The sequence below is a fragment of the Schistocerca piceifrons genome, chromosome 3 (assembly GCF_021461385.2).
Source record: "Schistocerca piceifrons isolate TAMUIC-IGC-003096 chromosome 3, iqSchPice1.1, whole genome shotgun sequence".
Classification (NCBI taxonomy): Eukaryota; Metazoa; Arthropoda; class Insecta; order Orthoptera; family Acrididae; genus Schistocerca; species Schistocerca piceifrons.
Window position 1 is genome coordinate 579,243,344 of NC_060140.1, and position 16,909 is coordinate 579,260,252.

The window sequence follows — 16,909 nt, forward strand, 5'->3', positions numbered from 1 at the left end:
TTTTGGCCTCCCTTGCAATAATCGATTTCTATCTGCTTCAAGAAAGTTATTTTGTACATCATCAGCAGAAGCATTCTGCTGTAGGATCTCTCAATTTACGTTTATTTACGTTTCATCATTGTCAGGTGGTTACTGACAAATCTGTAGTTCTCATCTCCATTACAAGTTACAGACCCATCAACGGTTTCCTTACCCACCACCACAGTTGAGATTAAATCGATGTTACGGTTATCTTTTCTTCATAGAAGGCTCATTGGTTAGCATGTCGGTGCTTGAAAATTTATGTTCTCTGTTAATAAAGGAAGAAGCTTTTTGACATCTCGTTTAGTTCTTTTAGGAGTAGTTTTGAGATTACTTACGTTTTCGTACAATTAAAGCTCCATATCCATTCGATATCCTTGTTGTACTTTCGATAATACGCTGTGTCCATGTTTTGAAAGCGTCTATCTATTAGATCCGTAAACAGTTCACACCTCACAGAGAAAGGTAAGAGGCGTTTTGTTTGGTCTGTGCACATAATCATTCTTGTAAACTAGTGTTGCCACTTGTTCCGTTTGCCACCATCAGACCAGGGGTAGGTTCAAATGACTCTGAGCACTATGGGACTTAACTTCTGAGGTCATCAGTCCCCTAGAACGTAGAACTACTTAAACCGAACTAACCTAAGGGCATCACACACATCCATGCCCGAGGCAGGATTCGAACCTGCGACCGTGGCGGTCGCGCGGTTCCAGACTGTAGTGCCTAGAACCGCTCGGCCACTCCGGCCGGCAGCCCAGGGGTTGGTTAGCGGCGTTTGGTGTATAGTTGCAAGATAACAATTTTGATTGTGGCTTGTGGGTTTGTGATGTAAAACTGAAAAGCAAACTTAGGTGAAGCGGCACTTAATCTTTTCCAACATTTTATGGCAACCGTTGCTACGACGACAACGGTGTGTCTGTTTTTGAAATAGGTTATGTTGTTTCCCAACGTAATATGCTCATATCAGAAAGTTTAAAGAAACGGTGCTTGGTCTGCTGATGTATAACACGGTCCAACTGTAAGTCTGAAAGGAGGGAGATGAGATTCTGGGCGAAGTGAACCTGTGAGGATGGGTCGCAAGTTGTGCTTGGATAGCAGTCTGCCTTCGGCGGTGCTGCGGCACGAACGTCTGTTTATGTCTTTGCAGCGGAAGTTCGCGCGCACATGCATATCGAAAGTCGACTGTCAAGATTTGCTTTTCGAACGAATATGTGCGATCTAAAGCGTATGGAACTGAACGCTTCCTACGAGACGAAGCTAAACTTGATTGAACGAACTTTTCGTAGTGAACAGTGTTGTGTACATCAAACTAATTAATGTTGCAGTCTATGAAAAATATCATTCGAGATGCTAAACGTGGTCTCAAATTTCGTCACTCCGACGGACATGTCAATAAGTTAATTACTGATCTTGCAGGATTGGGATTACGAAACATACACGTGTTCGAACTTGCCTTCGGGGTTGCGTCTGATTCGGTGATTGATGCACTGTGTCCAAATGGAAAAGTGCTTAGCCACATGGAGGAAAAATATTTAAGCTTCACGACCTAACCCATTCTCAATGGGGGGAGAGCTACTTGTTCATCAGTGGATGCGGGAAGCGAGGTCATATCCGTTCAGTGGAGGATTGTGCGAACACGTGCCTATATCCACGCTGACACTGCTGACACTAATGTAAGTTGCGCGCTCCGAACAGATGCCATTCCGAAGAATGAGCAGTTTCACCTTTGACTGTTTGCGGCAACCGCTTGCAGCAGAGGCCGACACCTGTGAAGAAACGTCGCACGCTCCAGACACTGCGGTGCCGGCGACGCCGTCGACCGACGAAGAGGGATCGGTAGGTGGGGTGGAAATTGTTCCCATGGTAGTGCTGACAGCTGCTTTCGTCCCTGAGCGCCGGGAGTCCGTTCCGCACTCGGACACGTAAGTGCACAGGCGCAAACAACGACCACCGAAGCGCCACGAGAAATGACGGCAGGCTCCAACGGACATCTGCTTAATGAGCTCCACGGTAGACAAAGCTGCCTACAACTACGACACAGTGAATCCAGACACGCAACTGGATGTTCTTCCTCTCTCACTGCAGTACGAAGAGTACGAAGCGAATCACACTAGGCAACGGCTGAATGCAAGTCCAGCCGAAGATCCACCGGAAGGAGTCTCTCCATCCACCGCAGCAACACCTTTGCCTTCGATTTGCCCAGCGGAGAAACACGCCAAGAGATGGACCTTCAACAAGGAAACTGGGCCGATGAATGCGATACTGATCCACAGGTCGACGACGCAGCAGTAATAGCGGGTGCGGTGCCCACCGGATGTTAACCATGCAGTAGATGCAGATGGTCGCACAGCAGCTGGGCAACAGCCTACAAGTTAACATAGGCGTTCATTTGCACTTTACGCACTGGGGAACAGCGGTAGGCATATCAAACAGCCTCTGTTGACATTAATACAACTAGAATGCTGGTCACGTTGCAATTACTACAAGATGTGCTACATGCGTTAGACGCTGACATCATCCATCTGAGGGAAATATGTGTAGAGGTTTGCCGATCACTATGAGTACGATACGGACATTACACCCACTATAGATGGCTGCAGAGGATCAGCGACTCAAGGACGAACCGTACCTTCTATCAGCCAAAGAACTGGCTGTAGCAGTTTTAGGACTACGGATCATTAATATTTATACCCTGTTGGGATCCGACAGAATGTGCGATTGTCGGCAGTTTCACACAGAGGAGATTGCACCACTACCTTTGGCTCCTACGAACATGTCTTATTTGGAGGTGACTTAAAATGCGTGCTCGCACCGCTTTCAGTACCCATGTTATCATTCAAACAAGGAGCTGCGACATTTGGTACAGGGCGTGTGTCTAACAGATATATAAGAGAACAACACATGGCCACAGACGTGGCTGTATATATGTTACAAATCATTCTGAAAGTCGGCTCGATCGAATTTGCGTCACACATCGTCTAGAATACGCGACCCTTGACGCGGAATTATGGCTCGTCGCATTCTCAGATCACACAGCATACATACGCATGGTCTCCCTGCGTCATCAGTGGGTATGGGGGAGGCGCAGTTCTTGGAAATTGAATACAGCTTGTGAGTTTTACGGATTTTACGGACCTTGAATGAGATTGATCCATAACGACTGTACGATACAGTGTGGCATCCTCAGAAAATAATAAGTATATTATATCAACAAAAAGCAGTAATCTCATGTACCGAAAACTAACAAAACAGTATCTACCAATATAAGGACAGGGGCATGCATAAGTAAGTTAAAGTGAAACGCATTTTGGAGACGAACTGAGCAGGTGGTTCATGTCATTGGAAAACCCCACTTAACAAGAGAACGATGAGCTTCAGTGAAGAAAGGGATAAGGCCAGAACAATACGTTATTCCTTTTAACGTAAATACGGCCAGGACCCAGCAAGAAAAATAAAATTCACCTCTAACAAGACGGAGATTGGCTGAAGCTATACTGGGCGACACAGACGCGTCACGGTAGGGAGATCCCCATTATACAAAAGCATTTGGAGAACTAAAATTTCGAAAAATCTCTCTCATCTCACGGCGGACTGCACAAGTGTAGGGAAAATAGTGAAGGCGTTGAGATCTGTGCTTCTGTGAAGTGTGGACGATATGCTTGACATATTGCGGTGACAGATAGCAAAGAGGTAATTAATTATTCCTGCGGGAATTTTTGTGGGCAAAGAATTTGTGCACATTGCTCCAACCGTTAGCGAGTGTGCAACAGCCATTATTTCGACTAGTGAAAAATTAACTTTCTACAGAACGCGGGAAAGCTGAATTCAGTCAAGGCCAGAGTAGAGAATTAGCGTTTCATATCCAGCACGGAGACAACGCCGTTGCAGATTCCGCTGGGTAAAGTAACATCATGCATTAGGCCACAGTAAATGTTGAGTGGAGATTTTGCTCACTCCAGCCTGCGTACACTTTGACCATTGAATATCAAAAGATAGGATACTAACCTACCCTCGTATTGAGTACATGAGAGCTTTTCATTGATTTAAAAAGTAAAATTATTCTCCACCAACTCAGTGCATTGACCAGCTACGCCATCGTAGATGTAAGTTAGCTGATGAAGATTTTTAATCATTCTTGCCTGTGATAAAAATGTTCATATGTGGAGATAATGAATTTAATAATCACCAGTTCAGTATGTCCAAGAGTTAAATATTTTGTTATTGAGTATTGGAAGTAATTGAACATGATTGTTGTGTATCACTTGACCCCTTAAAACACAGTGATAAATTATATGTAGAACTAAAAAGGGAATAGCTGTTTTGTCTTTCTAGAACAGATCCCAACCTTTCACTTTTATTAATTTATGCATTCAAATTATAAAACAGCAGCATTTCTAATTGCACCTAATATTAGCTTCATTACAGTGCCAGGTTCATATTTATCTATAATGTCTGAAGAACCGTGGGCTGGAGAAGACAGTTCAGATGTTTTGTCCGTTTGTGCAATATTCACAAGCGAACCTCAGAGAACCTGAGTGCTGACCCTTGACCAGAGGCACTTCGCACATATGTGAACGACGCCTCCTGACGTATCCGACGGCATTACGATGGTGACTGGAATGCATTAATGCTGAATTGTGCTGAGCCATGATTGTGTACGGAAGGGAGCAGAGGATGTCGAGGCACCACGCGTTGGAATTTTATTTCATGATGTTCTGCCAACTTTCTGTACATGTGCCTTCACAAGATTAGAGCACTGCCATAAAACAAGTGCAGGCCCCAAATAATTTCCCTTGTGCGGCGTCATCTGGACTGGGTCGCATTCTGCGCAAAGGGCCTTTGAACGATTCTGTGGAGAATAACCGTCGATGTTACGAGAGATGGTATCAGAGGAAAACAAGGAAGCTGCAGAGCCTTAATATAGGCAGTCAAACTGCCGGATGGTCGCCTTGTGACATCACAAAAAGAAATTACCACCGTTTTTGTGGAACAATGTGAACATCTCTAGGACGAAGTGTAAGATGACAAGGCAGCCTTCCATGACGTCCCACGAACGCTATGCACGTGCCTCGACGCGACGGCCGAGCGAGAGTTAACAGGGTAAGTCACAGAGGATGATGTAATGAATTCACGCGATAAGGGAGCATCGAACAAGTGACCGAGACCTGACGGGTTGCCGTTATTTATCTGTCATTTAAAAATCTAATGACTCTGCGATAGACTGCCATGAACTGCGAATTGATGCCCCCAATCTGCCACATCCATCCGCGTTTGTGGAAGGAATGGTCATCCCTATCAGCAAACCATCTGGCTGCACAGGAGTACAGACCTACCGGCCACTGACTCTTCTTAACTGCAACTACAAGATCTACACCAGGATGCTTGCAGCACATTTCAAACAAGTACTGCGCCAAGTGATGTCACTCGATCAGCTAGTACGGGGCAGTAATAAAAAAACGGCACTCAGCAACTGCGCTCTGTGATTGCACTGGAACAACATGTCGTCTCTGCGGTGTACTGGAGTCGATAGATCTTGATCGCGCCTTTGACAGGGAGAACCACGCCTATCATGTGGAAGTTATGGGGCATGTGAAGTTTCCACAGTGTTTTGTCACCATCGTGATGCGACTGCTCCAGGGCTCCTCCCACAGAGCGCTCATCACTAGATGCATGGTGGAGCCTATCACTATCACGCGATAGGTTAGACAAGGGTGTCCGCTGTCTATGATGCTTTATGCCGTCGCTCTAGAGCCCCTGTTCTGCGGGCTCCGGAACCCGCTCCAAGGGACGACGACAAGGCACGACAAGTATGCAGTATGTAGTAGATACAAAGATGACCTAGTGTTTTTGTAACGGTCGGGCGACGAGGAAAGAGTAGCTTTGCATTGCGTTAATTTGTGTGGTATAGCTACGGGTAAACATGAACATGGCTATGTCGGGAGCGATGAACATTGGTAGAGGACACCCAGCAGGAAAGGCGGCACCATTAAAGACGACAGACAAGATGAAATGCTAGGGAGTTATCTTCGCTACTGACCTTCGATGCACAGCGGCACCCAGTTACAGACGTCTTCTGCAAACGATTCGTTGGAATACTGAAAGTCAAAGATTAAGGCTATTAGAAATGATCGATGGGTCACCTTTGCCAAAACTTGCTTAGCTTCTCGCATCACCTACCTGGCCCAAGTCCTTCCAATTTCGGCGGTGTTGGCACGCTGAATCCTGGCGGCATTAGGACATTTTGTGAGCACAGGGATACTTTTGAAAGTCGGATGTGAAACACTCATCCTCCCTAGTAAGAAGGCCTTGGGCTAGTCCACATCAGCGAACGGGCAGTGGCGATCTGTGTAAGCAAGATGGTCGAGATGTGGACACGACACCACACAAATTTGACTGGCCCCTTGACAGAAAAGCTGGTACCGTCTTCTCATCCGACCCCGGTAGCGGTGGCTCACGTCTCACCGTCACTTGCTGCCATAGGAATCTTTTTTGTGTAACATACACTCCTGGAAATGGAAAAAAGAACACATTGACACCGGTGTGTCAGACCCACCATACTTGCTCCGGACGCTGCGAGAGGGCTGTACAAGCAATGATCACACGCACGGCACAGCGGACACACCAGGAACCGCGGTGTTGGCCGTCGAATGGCGCTAGCTGCGCAGCATTTGTGCACCGCCGCCGTCAGTGTCAGCCAGTTTGCCGTGGCATACGGAGCTCCATCGCAGTCTTTAACACTGGTAGCATGCCGCGACAGCGTGGACGTGAACCGTATGTGCAGTTGACGGACTTTGAGCGAGGGCGTATAGTGGGCATGCGGGAGGCCGGGTGGACGTACCGCCGAATTGCTCAACACGTGGGGCGTGAGGTCTCCACAGTACATCGATGTTGTCGCCAGTGGTCGGCGGAAGGTGCACGTGCCCGCCGACCTAGGACCGGACCGCAGCGACGCACGGATGCACGCCAAGACCGTAGGATCCTACGCAGTGCCGTAGGGGACCGCACCGCCACTTCCCAGCAAATTAGGGACATTGTTGCTCCTGGGGTATCGGCGAGGACCATTCGCAACCGTCTCCATGAAGCTGGGCTACGGTCCCGCACACCGTTAGGCCGTCTTCCGCTCACGCCCCAACATCGTGTAGCCCGCCTCCAGTGGTGTCGCGACAGGCGTGAATGGAGGGACGAATGGAGACGTGTCGTCTTCAGCGATGAGAGTCGCTTCTGCCTTGGTGCCAATGATGGTCGTATGCGTGTTTGGCGCCGTGCAGGTGAGCGCCACAATCAGGACTGCATACGACCGAGGCACACAGGGTCAACACCCGGCATCATGGTGTGGGGAGCGATCTCCTACACTGGCCGTACACCACTGGTGATCGTCGAGGGGACACTGAATAGTGCACGGTACATCCAAACCGTCATCGAACCCATCGTTCTACCATTCCTAGACCGGCAAGGGAACTTGCTGTTCCAACAGGACAATGCACGTCCGCATGTATCCCGTGCCACCCAACGTGCTCTAGAAGGTGTAAGTCAACTACCCTGGCCAGCAAGATCTCCGGATCTGTCCCCCATTGAGCATGTTTGGGACTGGATGAAACGTCGTCTCACGCGGTCTGCACGTCCAGCACGAACGCTGGTCCAACTGAGGCGCCAGGTGGAAATGGCATGGCAAGCCGTTCCACAGGACTACATCCAGCATCTCTACGATCGTCTCCATGGGAGAATAGCAGCCTGCATTGCTGCGAAAGGTGGATATACACTGTACTAGTGCCGACATTGTGCATGCTCTGTTGCCTGTGTCTATGTGCCTGTGGTTCTGTCAGTGTGATCATGTGATGTATCTGACCCCAGGAATGTGTCAATAAAGTTTCCCCTTCCTGGGACAATGAATTCACGGTGTTCTTATTTCAATTTCCAGGAGTGTATTTATGCACATATTGAACATCGAAACGTGATATACACTGATCGACCAGAACATTGTGAACACCGACCTACTATCGATATAAACCAGTTCAGGTGATAGAAGCGTCACCTGACGAGGAATGACTTCTAGTCAGATACACGCATGGTGCATGCAGTATCAGTGAGCGTGTTGTTCGTGTGTAGAGTGGGTAAGGCGCGCGATGTATCTGAGTCTGACCGAGGGCCGATTGTGATGGCTCGGAGGCTCGGCACGAGCATGTCGGAAACTGGACGACTTGTCGGGCGTTCGAGGAGTGCTACGTTGAGTGTCTTTAACACGTGGCGAAACCAAGGTGAAACCATGTCTCGACGTCGTGGGGTTGGGCGACCATCCCTCATTAGAGACGTCGGACGTCGTAGGGTAGGCACATTGGTAAAATAGGGCAGGCGGCTAAATGCTGCGGAACTAACATCAGAAATTAGTCCTGGACAAAGTGCAAGTGAGTCTGAATACACAGTGCATCGAACACTCCTAACTATGGGCCTCGGCAGCCAATGGCCCATCTTGCACATGTGCCAATGTTAACATGACTACTTTGGCATCTACTACTAAAATGGACACTTCACCATGGGCACTGGACGTTAGCGCAGTGGCAGAGCGTTGCATGGTCTGATGAAACCTGATACCTTCTTATCATGCCGATGGCGTGAATCGTCGTCTTCCACGGGAACAACTCCTTTAGACCTGTCCTGCAGGATGCAGACAAGATGGCGGCAGCTCCATTATTCTCTGGGGAACATACACATGGGCATCCATGGGTCCATTTTGGCTCGTGCAAGGCACTGTGACGGCCAAGGAGTATCACACACTGGTTGCAGTCCATATAAACTTCTTCATGACGATCATGTTTCCTGATGGTAGTGGTAGTTTTCAGCAAGATAATGCGCCACGTCACAGGACCAGGACTGTGATGGAGTGGTTTTACGAACACGGTGGCATGTTCCATTTGATGTCCTGGCCCCAATTCGCCAGATCTGAATCCGATCGAACACATCTGTCTCCCCGGAACATACGGGAATTAGATGACTCATGTGTGCAGATGTGGTGCCAACTCCTCCAGCGACCTACCAAGGCCTCATTGCATCCATGGCACGACGCGCTGCCGCTGTTCTCCGTGCCAGAGGTGGACATACCGGCTATTAGGCAGGTGGTGATAGTCTTCTGGTTGATCGGTGTATAACGCATATTGACTCGAGAATGGCCGTGTAATACCATAGAGAGGCGGCAACCAACGGTGACATGGTAAAGTGCACCACAAATACCTTGATACGGGGATGGGCACACTGTGGTATCAGGTTGTAAATGGGAAATATGTGACACGGTCCGGATAACACACAATTAATGTGACTGATGTGCCACTGTGACCACAATTCGATGTTGTAGACACAGATGAACATTCCTTGCTATGCAGGACTTCGGTAGCAGTGCGGTGTTTGGTCCAAAAAATTATCGCCTTCCTCCTTTGGGTGGTGCTGCAAGCAATTGAACAACAGATACTACTTCTTCCGGATATGACATACTTTTCTCGAACGAAGACCAACACAGTGGTTAGGATTCGAGGTCTGGCTGTACTTTATCTTTTCTGAGAAGGCGGTAAGGACGTGCTAGACTTTTGGGTCTTACTACATGAACGTCACTCATTGATTTTTCAAAATCTGAGGTATCGAATGTATTGCACAAATTTTTCAGGCAGTGCCTTGCTTGATCTCCCATCTAGTTGGGGTGTGCCATGTAGGAGAATGTAATTACTACATATGATAAGAGAAGTCCAGGACAGTGGAGAGAGATCTGTATTTGGTTTATCATTTTAACCGTAACATTTTACTCGTATAGCAGGTGTTTATTTTTCTGCTCGCTACGAGGAAGTCTTTATTCTTTATTTCAAGAAGCAATCATTTAATTACTTCACTCTAGACAGTTCTAAAAAAATTGTTGGCAGCGCACTTGCCCACGGAAGGGAAAAGGTCCCGAGTTCGAGTCCCAGCCCGTCACACAGTTTTAATCTGCTACAAAGTTCCATATCAGTTCACACTCCGCTGCAGAGTGAAAATTCAGCCTGGTATCATACACATATTATCTGTACCGTAGCAGAACCGTGTGCGCATAAAATCTGGAACATGCACTGTCTTCTGACAATGTGTTACCTTGGTTATGCAAGGTTTTACCGTGGGAGGACGCGTGCATTGATTCACATGTGGTCAGTAATTGAATACAAAGTGTAATAAAGTCTTAAAGTTTAAAGGAAACGACCGCACTTGCAATTCGTCGGAAACTAACGGAAGTTTACGGACCGAGGGCAAAGTCACGAAAACAAATGTAGTTCTGGCAACAGAAATTTCATAGTGACTGAACAGATATCCTCGACAAACGGTCAGGCGGCCAATCTCATCTATCCCAGGTGACAACGTCTGTCATGCCGAAGAATTGCTTCAAGGCATTCGTCACATTCGTGTGAAGCAAACTGCACATGAACTCAGCATCTCCATTGAAAGCCCATTTGATATCTTTTGGGACACTCAAGGTGTGCAGCTGATTGATCTCTTCACCCATGCGAAGAGCCGCGAATACTGTTATAATGCCACGCTGGAAGGATTGCAGCAGTTGATTCTTAGGAATCGACTGGGATTGCCTTTGAACGGTGTCGTGCTACAACACGACAACACCGTAGCGCACACGGCTTCGGTTGCACGTGATTACACGTGATTTGGCTCGGCGTTTCCGGTTGGGTTTATTGGAATACCCTCCGTCGAGTTGGGTCTCATACCAAGCGATGTACATCTCTTCGGACAATTTATGAAGCACCTGGTCGATCGCCACATTCGAATCGATACTGACATTCAGGAGCCTGCTGCTAAGTTGATCCTAGACTTGCATCCGAGGACCTGACAGAGAGGTTTACCGATGAAACAGATGTTTAGAAAACCAAATGACTATGTGGAAAAGTGGCATATTCCATTGCCTTAGTAATTTTGTGTAACTATTTCATTTCTTGAATTAACTTTTTGGATAGCAATTTAATTGACAGATATTTTAGTATCTTTCAATACAATAATTAAGAAGTACACTTCTTGGACATTATAATGCATTAGTAACTCATCTCGGAGAACGGTCTCATGCTGGTAAGGCTTATACGAAGAATTGACACCGGTGTTTTGGTTCAGCTGGCCCAGGAAAGCAGCAGCCTTTTATATTGCTTTCCTAGCCCATTCATTTGTGTACTAGCAGCACATGTCCATTCCGAGATATGCAGCAGACAGAATGTATGTGCTTGGTAAATAAATAGGACAAAGAACATGATTTACTCATTAAATGTATTTGCAGATTTGTTGCTATGGTACTGCAACAGCTATACATTGTACTGGAAACATATGAAAATTTGTGCCAGACCGATAAATGAACCTGGATTTCCCGCTTGGGCTATCCGAGCCCTCTCGCTTTTAGAGTCGACCCAAATCTCCACATGTTCCAGTGTCTGCTTCACTTGGCGCTCGCGCTAGTATGTAGTTCATGCACCCTAGAGACTTATTTGTTTTTCTCGTCAGGTTGTTTTGGCTTTGGCATGAAATACATTTGTGCATCAAACTATACAGACACTGCTAAATACAGACAGTGCACTAATGAATATGGATTACGTAAATATTAAAGTGTGATGTGGCGTTTGACTAAGAAATCCCTACCCCAGAAGAAATGAAAATATTGGAGCAGAAATGAAAAATGTTTGAATCGTATTGATAGATTGAAACTGTGTGTTAGTTTGTGTCCGTTAGCGAAATTGCACTAAACATTGAAGATTACATTCTAGTAAGCTTTTTTATGTATGGTGCGCACCAATGACGGTTCCCAAGTAGCATTTACGTGAAGAGATTTCGAAAGATCGTGATTATCTTTTAAGGGGACCTCTCGGATAGGCCGTCATCGATTTTATTCCGCTGTTAAGTCTAAAAAATATCGAGCTTATAAACATAGTTGTCGCTAGGTTAGAGCTTAGTGTAATAGTCTGAGAATCGTAAAGTCATTGGTCTGAATCTAGCTTTTTACCGTTATTTGATCTCCATATTAACAAACTGAAATGTTAATTAACGAATATTGAATCAAAAATTTTTGAAAAAATAACATCTTTCTATTTTTAACAACTAATGGCATGCAACTGCTCGTATACCTACATTTACATACATACTCTGCAAGCCACGGTAAAGTGCATGGCGGAAGGTACTCTGTTCCACTACTAGTCATTGCCTTTCCTTTACACTCACAAATAGTGCAAGCGAAAAACGTCTGTCTCTATGCCTCCATATGAGCCCTAATTTCTCGCATCTTATATTAGTGTTTCTTATACGGAATGTAACAGGCGACAGAAGAATCTTTCAGCAGTCAGCTTAAAATGCCGGTTTTCTAAATTTTCTAAATAGTGTTCCTCAAAAAGAACGTCGCCTTCCCTTTGGTTTCCCGAAGCACCTCGGTAACACTTACACATTGTTCGAACCTACCGGTAATAAACCTAGCAGCCCGGCTCTGAAATGTTTCGATGTCTTCCTTTAGTCCGACCTGACACAGATTCCGAACATTCGAGCAGTACACAAGAATATTCTAGGCGCTACAGTCTGGAACCGCGCGACCGCTACGGTCGCAGATTCGAATCCTGCCTCGGGTATGGATGTGTGTGATGTCCTTAGGTTAGTTAGGTTTAAGTAGTTCTAAGTTCTAAGGGACTGATGACCTCAAAAGTTAAGTCCCATAGTGCACAGAGCCATTTGAACCATTTTGAACTACTCAAGAATAGGTCGCACCAGCGTCCTATGTGCGGACTCGTTTACAGATAAACCACACTTTCCTAAATTTCCCCAATAAACCGAAGTCGATCATTATCGTTCCCTAACACAGTACTCACGTGCTCATTCAACTTCATATCGCTTTGCAACGTTACGACCAGATGTTTAAATAACGTGACAGTATTAAGCAGGACACTACTAATGCTGTATCCGAACATTACGGGTTTGTATTTCCTACTCATCCTCATTAACTTATATTTTTCCACATTTAGAGCTAGCCGCCATTCATCACACCAACCAGAAATTTTGACTAAGTCATCTGGTTTCCCCCTACAGTCACTCTACTTCGACACCTTACCATATACCACAGAATCATAAGCAAACAACCGCAGATTGCTGTGGTCACAGTATTTGGTACAGAAATGAGAAGCTTCAAATAAAAGGCGATTTACAATTTGTATAGAAACCAAATGGCAGTTATAAGAGTTGAGGGGCATGAAAGGGAAGCAGTGGTTTGGAAGGAGGTGAGACAGGGTTGTAGCTTATCCCCGATGTTATTAAATCTATATATTGAGCAAGCAGTGAAGGAAACAAAAGAAAAATTCGAAGTAGGTATTAAAATTCATGGAGAAGAAATAAAAACTTTGAGGTTCGCCGATGACATTGTAATTCTGTCAGAGTCAGCAAAGGATTTGGAAGAAAGTTGAACGGAATGGACAGTGTCTTGAAAGATGAACATCAACAAAAGAAAAACGAGGATAATGGAATGTAGTCGAATTAAGTCGGGTGATACTGAGGGAATTAGATTAGGAAATGAGACACTTAAAGTAGCAAAGGAGTTTTGCTATTTGGGGAGCAAAATAACTGATGATGGTCGAAGTAGAGAGGATATAAAATGTAGACTGGCAATGGGAAGGAAAGCGTTTCTGAAGAAGAGAAATTTGTTAACATCGAGTATAGATTTAAGTGTCAGGAAGTCGTTTCTGAAAGTATTTGTATGGAGTGCAGCTATGTATGGAAGTGAAACTTGGACGATAAATAGTTTAGACAAGAAGAGAATAGAAGCTTTCGAAATTTGGTGCTACAGAAGAATGCTGAAGATTAGATGGGTAGATCACATAACTAATGAGGAGGTATTGAATAGAATTGGAGAGAAGATAAGTTTGTGGCACAACTTGACTAGAAGAAGGGATCGGTTGGTAGGACATATTCTGAGGCATCAAGGGATCACCAATCTAGTATTGAAGGGCTGTGTGGAGGGTAAAAATCGTAGAGGGAGACCAAGAGATGAATACACCAAGCAGATTCAGAAGGATGTAGGTTGCAGTAGGTACTGGGAGATGAAGAAGCTTGCACAGGATAGAGTAGCATGGAGAGCTGCATCAAACCAGTCTCAGGACTGAAGACCACAACAACAACAACAACAAATAAAAATGAAAATACTTTCTTATATCCAGAGATTGAATAGTATTGCTGATGTCCCAAGTCAGTCCTAGGGTTTCTATCAGTCATTTATCACTTCTTTCAACTCTGACAATGTTTGTTGATACGAAAAATGTCGAGTTTCTCTGTGGTTCCGAACCCTCGTTAAACTGTAGGTCCCCCTGTGACTGATTGGGTAAGCCAGTTCAAAGGTCGGAGGAAGGCAACGGCGTGCCACCTCCAACAGGATGGTGCCTAGTAAAGCACTGGGGTGTTAAAGCACTCTTCGGACTTGATGACTGCTTTACTTACTTTTTGCTTTAACTTTTTCATTTGATAATAAGACATTCATATGACTTATCCAAGGCCGACCACGGTGGTCTCGTGGTTCTAGGCACGCAGTCCGGAACCGCGGGACTGCTACGGTCGCAGGTTCGAATCCTGCCTCGGGCATGGATGTGTGTGATGTCCTTAGGTTAGTTAGGTTTAAGTAGTTCTAAGTTCTAGGGGACTGATGACCACAGAAGTTGAGTCCCATAGTGCTCAGAGCCATTTGAACCATTTGAACTTATCCAATTTTAATTTATTTTCAAGCAGTTAGTAACGAAAAATATAAATATTTATTTTTGATGGAAAAATGTGATTCATAATTTGTTAAAAAATATTTCTGTTGGTTAATATACACAGACTTAAATAAAAGTAAAAAAAAATACCACTAATGAGATTCGAAACAAACATTGACTTTGTGTTAGCTAAACTTTTGCATTACGCACTTTCTTTTCTTGAAGTGGCTTCAGATGCTGGTTAGCAAAATATTTTTTACTTCAAGCAAAAGAATTCATTTCTGATTGATGGGTGGAGAAATCGCAAAAACGTAAATACTTGCTTCCTACTTCTAGAAATATAAATAACTGCTCCTTCAGTTCCATAAAGGGCATAATTAAAATAAAACCTTCTTCTTAAAATGAATATAATAATAATAATAATAATAATAACAATAACAATAATAATCTAATAATAGTAAATAAATGAATTATTCTTCTTAAAATAATTGCGTGTTCATAAAACTGGACTTTTTTCTTAGCTTTTTTTCTTTGAATAGAGAAAAAATTAATAAAAGAAAACACATGGTTCCGCTTTGAAATATATTCTCCACTTTAACTACTCTTAGGTAGGAGCCATCTGTGTGGGCCTGAGATTTTCTACTGGTACTTAACACGAGTGTGACCTCTTGATAATCCTTTCATAATGTGAGAAAGTCTCGCCGTGGTTCGGATTTCAATCTGTAAGCTGCCCCCTGTCTTGTGAACTAGTACTTATCTCTTCACGCTAGTTTAGAATAATTATTTTATGCCCTGAGGTTCACCTCCAAATTAAAGAAATAATTTTATGAGATAATTCAATCTCATTCAAAAGTCATACGGGTAGCCGCGCGGTCTAAGGCGTCTTGTCACGGTCCCCGCGGCTCCGCCGTCGGAGGTTCAAGTCCTCCTTCGGGCATGGGTGTGTGTTGTCCATAGCGTAAGTTAGTTTAAGTTAGATTAAGTAGTGTGTAAGCGTAGGGGCCAATAACCTCAGCAGTTTGGTCCCAAAAGATCTTCCCACAAATTTACAATTTTGCTCACGTAGAAGCACAATAAATGGAGGGAATGTCATTTTATAGTGATGCCTAGCGGAATATTAAGTGCGAATTATGAACTACCGGGTTCTTAGTTTCACTATTCAAAAGCAGAAAGGAAAACATGTAAGGCAATTCCACTACTGTTAATGACATACAATCTGTTTTTTGATTAAAAGCAATAAAGAGCAAGATGTCTCATCCAGCGAAATATTTCGGAGAAATCTACATTTGCTTCTGACTTACCTTACGATCCGAAAATTTCGAGATTATAGCTGAGCAATCAGGATATCCCTGTGGAAATATCTGTACCGGATCACGTTATTTAGTTTCATTAAGCTAAAGGTTGCATATATGCTTGTTTCTGTATTTATTTCTGTCTTCTCCTAATAACATTCGGGAATCACTGTAGCCTCTGCTAAACTAGTACTCTTTTAGTACCAACCTTTCAAAGGTAACAGTCGCTCTTTCACACGACTAGCCATATGAGACCATTCTCAGATTTAACGAAAACGCGGGCTCACCATTCACAAACGGGACATGACTGTAAAACACTGCGCTGTTTAAAAAAAAAAAACGTTCAAGTCGGTTAACTAAGACGTATTAAATATTGAATTATGGCTTCACAGAATGTACGTGAAGATTTCAGGTTGACGTTAGGGTTTTTACATTTGTGTTCCAAGCACATTTATTAGCAATCTACAACTCGTCTCGTGCTTAATCAAAAATACTCTGATTGCTAGAATACTAATGAGCACAATGTTGGTAACCTTAAGAGGAGACTGCATAACTGATTACAATGTTCTATCATAGCGTCGACACCATGACGTCGTACGTCTGCAGATACTACTCTGCATCTACGTCGATTCTCGCAAGCCACCTTATAGTGTGTGAGGGAGGGTACTTTGTGTATCACTTCCTTCTTTCCTGTTCCTGTCGTGAATATAAGCCGGCCTTCTTGTATTCAATTTTTTCATATTTTACCTTTACAGTATTTTCGCAGGTTGCATGTAGGAAAAACCAATATGTTGGTTGACTCTTCTAGGAAAGTAATCTCTTCGAAATTTTAACAGTTAGTCACACCATGCACTCCAGGGTGACCCGTAGCCGGGTGAC